The sequence below is a fragment of the Neoarius graeffei genome, chromosome 13 (assembly GCF_027579695.1).
Source record: "Neoarius graeffei isolate fNeoGra1 chromosome 13, fNeoGra1.pri, whole genome shotgun sequence".
NCBI classification, from domain to species: domain Eukaryota; kingdom Metazoa; phylum Chordata; class Actinopteri; order Siluriformes; family Ariidae; genus Neoarius; species Neoarius graeffei.
The window spans coordinates 2,296,493-2,302,492 of NC_083581.1; positions in this window are offsets into that span (position 1 = coordinate 2,296,493).

Here is a 6,000-nt window from a genome sequence, read left to right on the forward strand (position 1 = left end):
CTTTCCATAGCATAGAAAATCGCTACGTTTCAATTTGTGTAACTGAACTTGTTTCATATCACTGGTCATATAAACCTATGTAAACAGGAAAAACGCGGAAGAGTTTGGTCGCATCTAACTACAGCCCCAAAAAATACCATTGGCCATGCTGAGCCTAGCTACATTGCTAACAGGAGTGACAGCGCGTCTGACTGCGTCTGACTGACTGGGAGGTCGCGCAAAGCTCGGAGAGGTACGGAGCAGCTCGTCTCAATTCAGATAAGAGCATATTTCATTATGGAAATACGGTGGACTGTTCCTTTAATATTATAAAAAGTGAGGAAGATGAAAGTTTCTGGGTGATGACAGTTAACATAATGTGACGTTGCTGATTTTATCACTCACTGATATCACAATTTTTCAGAAGTTGTCTGCTTCAGAGATGAAATTGGCTGTTTGTTATGAAATTTGGTGTGTTGAATTCAAATATGACAATTAAAATAGCTGATTGGCTACGGCTTCCAAGATATTTAAGATTTTACATTTTATACTTGTGTACATTGTGTAGATCATAACGTTTTAAGTATAAATTGTAAACCTAGGTCTCTTCATGTGTTTATGGTCGGTTTACATGATATTTCACCTGTTCTCTTTATGTAACACTAGAAAATCAGCAAAAAGTTTATATAAATAAAATGTATTATGAACCAAATGGCAAAAAAAAAAAAATTATGTATAAGTACTGAATAGGTTTAGTCCTTATTCAGTGTGTAAGTTTTGGCAGCTTGTCACTTGTATTTATGAAAGGGAGCATCTCTTGTCAAGCAAAGACTGAATCTCGAATGCATAGCACTGTATGATTTTTTTAGCTGATATAGGGCAATTTGTTCAGCAGAGTGATGTAAGTTGACTTATGATTGCATCATCAGTGACTTCTAGGAATAACATTGTGGCAGCGGGGGTGTGGCCAAGCAGCAGTCTGTGAATGGAGGGCGGGGTCGGGGAAGGTAAGTGGCTAAATGTGTGTGTGTGTGTGTGTGTGTGTGTGTGTGTGTTTGTTACAGGGACGGAGCATAAAAGGAGGGGGAGAGCAGAGAAAAGAGGCTCCCTCCCGACCACAGTGCATGTGTGCATGTAGAGTGAGTGAGTGAGTGAGTGAGTGAGTGAAAGAACGCTGAAAAGCTAAGATAAGTGGAATAAAGAGTTTGTGTGTGACCATCAACTCTCACCTGCCATGCTTCTGTGCTCCACCCACATCAGGAATTGCTACAGTGGTGCTGAAACCTGGGACGCATAGAAGGGAACCACCCCATGGAGTCCTCCTCATTCAAAGAGCTCATCCTTGCCCTTGCTACCGCCCAGCAGAACCAGCATCAAGCGCTGATCGCCCTCCGAAAGGAACAAGAGCAACGCTTCGAAGCCTTGATGCTGGCCCAGCAGGAAGATCGGTAGGCATTCTGGCATCTGCTCGTGTCAGCAGGGGCATCAACCATCAGCCCAGCCAGCACACTTATGAATATGAGCCTGCAGGATGATCCAGAAGCATTCCTCGCCCTATTCGAGCAAGCAGCCGAGGCGTGGGGGTGGCCGCTGGAGCAGCACGCGGCGCACCTCCTCCTGTTCCTGACTGGCGAGGCACAGCAGCTCCCTGCTGACAGTCGACTGGTGTATGCTGACCTGAGGAAAGCCATCCTGCAGCGGGTCGGCCGCTCCCCGGAACAACATCGCCAGCGCTTCCGGACACTGGCATTGGAGGAGGTCAGCCGGCCGTTTGCATTCGACCAGCAACTCCAGGACGCCTGCCGGCTGTGGCTGAGGGCGGAAGACCGTGACGCCGACAAGATCATTGATCTGGTGGCACTGGAACAGTTTATCTCTTGACTTCCGGAAGGAACAGCGGAATGGGTCCAGTGTCATTGCCCGGTGTCGCTGGAACGAGCCATCGAGCTGGTGGAGGACCATCTGGAGGCAGCTCCAATGGCAGGCAGATGAGGTGTCACCCCTCACTTCTCTTCTCTCTCTCTTTCCCTCCCTGTCTCTCGTTCCCCTCCCCACCCCGTTCCCCTGCCACGGAGGCAGCGGCCAGCTCCTCCCCAGCCGGCCCGTCACACCTGTGGTGTCCTCCCATCTTCCTCTTCTGTCTCTGTGTTGTCTCCTCAGGTGAGTGACACCCATAACACCAGTGCAGAGGGAAAGCCTGGGCCGTTGTGCTGGCGCGGCAGGGAGTCAGACCATCTCCAGAGTCGAAGCTCTGCAAGGGAGGTGGGAGCTGTGATCCGGATCCCCGACGTGCCAGAAACCACCCCTGATCAGGCTGGAACGTATTGCATACCGGTAAGTGTTCAAGAGGATACATATCATGCTTTGGTGGATTCTGGTTGTAATCAGACCTCAATTCACCAATGCCTGGTGCAAGGTGAGGCATTGGGGAAAGAACAAGCAGTGAAAGTGTTGTGTGTGCATGGGGATGTTCACAATTATCCCTTAGTGCCTGTCCATATTATATTCCAGGGCCAAATGCATAGAGTAAAGGCGGCGGTTAGTCCTCGTCTCACCCACTCATTAATTTTGGGTACTGATTGGCCAGGGTTTAAAAAGCTGATGGAATATTTAACATGTAGTGGGTCCTGCACTAGTAACTAGTTAACTGTCAGCTGTCCATCGGTTGTTGGCTTCCAGTTTGAGTGAACGCTGGCGCAAATTACTGCCGCTGCTCTCTGTTTTTTAAACTAACTTTTATCTGCAATCTCTACTTTTGTGATGGTCATTCCTCTCCCACCACTGCTACTCTGCGTATTTCCCATTCTGGCATCATTTCATATCAGATTTTCCCATGTTTATGTGGCTTTATTAGCCTACCTGTGATGCCCTGGCTCTCACTCCTCGACCGGTTGCTTCTGCTTTTTGGATCCGACTACTGAGCCAGAATGTGGATCGACAGGTTGGCCGTGTGGTCTATATTCTTCTGGACTGCCCTGCTCCCTCTGATGAACTCAACAGCCGTGCTTCAATACTCGGCTGCTGAGCTTCTGAAACTTCGCCTCCACCTGGTTGTCCCACCACTGGTACTGCAGCTCTGCCCTGACATCGCTCGTTTTCCTCGTCGGAGATACATTCACCGTGGGTCTCGATGGAGCTTCAATATTAGAATAGAATAGAATAGAATAGAATCTTTATTGTCATTGCACATCAGGTATACAATGAAATTGCAGTGCTTCTCCGGCCGGTGCATAATAAATATAAAAAAGAAAAAAAAACAGTAAAATATTAAAAGAAAACAGTAAAACAGTAAAATAAGAATAAGAAAGGAGTAAAATAGAAATAAGAAAGGAATGCATATTTACATCATTTACACTAGCATACACTCTCTTATGAGTTCAGGAACCTGATGGCCCAGGGAAAGAAACTGTTAAGTCTGTTTGTCCTGCTTTTGAGGCACCTGTATCTCCTGCCAGAGGGCATGAGGGTAAACAGGTGCTGTCCCGGGTGTGAGGGGTCAGCAGTGATTGCCCTCGCTCTCCTGAGACACCGTGTGCTAGCAATGTCTTCTAGCGAGGGTAGGGGACTGCCAGTGATGTGTTGTGCAGTTTTAATGACCCTCTGCAGATTCTTTCTGCCACAGAGCAGTTGGCGTACCAAGCTGTAATGCAGTATGTCAGGACACTCTCGATGGTGCTGCGGTAAAAGGCCACTAACAGTTTCTCCTCCAGATGGTTCCTTCTAAGTATACTTAGGAAGTGGAGTCGCTGTCGGGCCTTTTTTACCACCGCGGATGTGTTGGCAGTCCAGGAGAGGTCCTCGGCTATATGTGTCCCAAGAAACCTGAAGGAGGACACCCGCTGGACACAGTCCCCATTGATGCTCAGTGGGGTTGGATCCCCCCTGTGTTTCCTGAAGTCAATCACCATCTCCTTAGTTTTGCTGGTGTTGAGCAGCAGGTTGTGTGCAGAACACCAACCTGCCAGCATGTTGACCTCATCCCTGTACGCAGTCTCATCCCCTCTGCTGATAAGGCCGATGACCGTGGTGTCATCCGCAAATTTAATTATGGTATTGGAGGGGTGGATGGGTGTGCAGTCAAGTGTATACAGGGAATACAGGAGAGGGCTCAGCACACAGCCCTGAGGAGAGCCTGTGCTGAGGGTCAGGGTGGAGGAGCAGGTGGTGCCTACCTTAACTGTTTGAGGGCAGTCAGTCAGGAAGTCTTTGATCCAGGCACAGATGGAGGGGGAGAGAGCAATGTTGGTCAGCTTTTCCACCAAGATGTCAGGAATAATGGTTTTAAATGCTGAGCTGAAGTCTATGAACAGCATCCTGATGTAGTTCCCTGGCTGCTTGAGGTGGCTGAGTGCTGTGTGCAGAGCTATAGTGATGGCGTCCTCCGTCGATCTGTTAGCTCTGTAGGCGAACTGATGTGGGTCCAGGTTTGAGGGGAGACAGTCCTTGATGTGGTGAAGGATAAGCCTCTCAAAGCATTTCATGACTACTGATGTTAAGGCAATAGGTCTGTAGTCATTGGGACACTTTGGGGCAGGAGTCTTTGGGACAGGGATGATGGTAGCTGATTTCAGGCACTGGGGGATAGTAGTCTGTGACAGTGAGAGGTTGAACAACCTGGTCAGGACTCCTCCCAGCTGGTCAGCACAGGCGCAGAGTACTTTTCCGAGTACACCATCTGGTCTGGCTGCTTTCCTGATGTTTACAGTCTTCAGCACCTGCCTCACCTGGTGTTCCTGGAGTGTGAGTATGCTGTGACTGGAGGTCTGTGGTGGTTGTGCAGCTGTGTGTGGAGCCTCTGCTTTGAAGCGGGAGAAGAAACTGCTTAATTCCTCAGCCAGCGATGCGTCAGCGATGGTAGTGATGGGTGTGGAGCCTTTGTAGCTGGTGATGCTCTGTAGCCCCTGCCACACCAGCTGCAGGTTATTGTTGGCGAGATGGTCCTCCACTTTCCTCTTATAAGCAGCCTTAGCAGCTTTGATGCCTCTCTGCAGCTCTGCCCTCGCCACGCTGTACTGTTCTCTGTCACCTGACTTGAAGGCAGAGTTTCGGTTTCTCAGGAGTGTCCGGATGTCTGAGGTGATGATGACTCCTCTTCCATCAACTCCATCTGGACTTCATCTCGCCATCAACTGAGAAATTCCGCCAGGAGAATGGCCCACGGTGTACTAGCCAGCCTAGCCAGGTCAGCTAATACTTCCTTCACGAGAGACCACAGTGATCTCCCTTGCAGACTATTTAACATCTGCTCACTTTCGGGCAAAGGACATCTCCTCCAGGACCTCATCAATGACCGCAAGTATGACTTCTTGTGTCTGACTGAAACATGGCAACAATTAAACGACTTTTCCCAGCTGAATGAAGCAACTCCCCCTGGGTTTGTTTACATCTGTCAGCCCCGTGCCACTGGCCATGGGGGAGGTCTTGCAATGATCTCTCGCGAGAATTGGAAAGTCTCACCTGTCTCTGTGACTGCTTATCCATCATTTGAGTTTCTTGCCATAAAAATGAATGGTACGTCTCCAACCATAGTTGCCACTGTTTACCATCCACCTAAGCCCAACTCTGACTTTATCAGTGAATTCTCTGCTTTCCTCACTCACATTTCCTCCTTCTCCCCTACTATAATTCTGCTTGGTGACTTCAATGTACATATTGATAATACTCATAACCACCTCACCAAAGACTTCATATCCTGCTTGGACAGCTTCGGGCTGCAGCAGTTTATTGATTTTCCCACGCACTCGAAAGGTCATATTTTGGACCTTATCTGTTGCTCTGGTGTTACTCCCTCTAATTATTCTGCAGCCGATCTTCCCATCTCTGATCACATGCTTATTTCATTTAATGTTAATGTCACTTTATCCAAAACTAAACTGTCTCGTGCTATCTAATTCCATAATATTAAGGACATTAACTTAACTGCACTGGACACTGGTATCGCAAATTTCCCTAGCATCAACCTCACATCCACTCCTGATGAACTGCTCTCCCACTACAATAGTGGCTTCCACAATCTCCTGG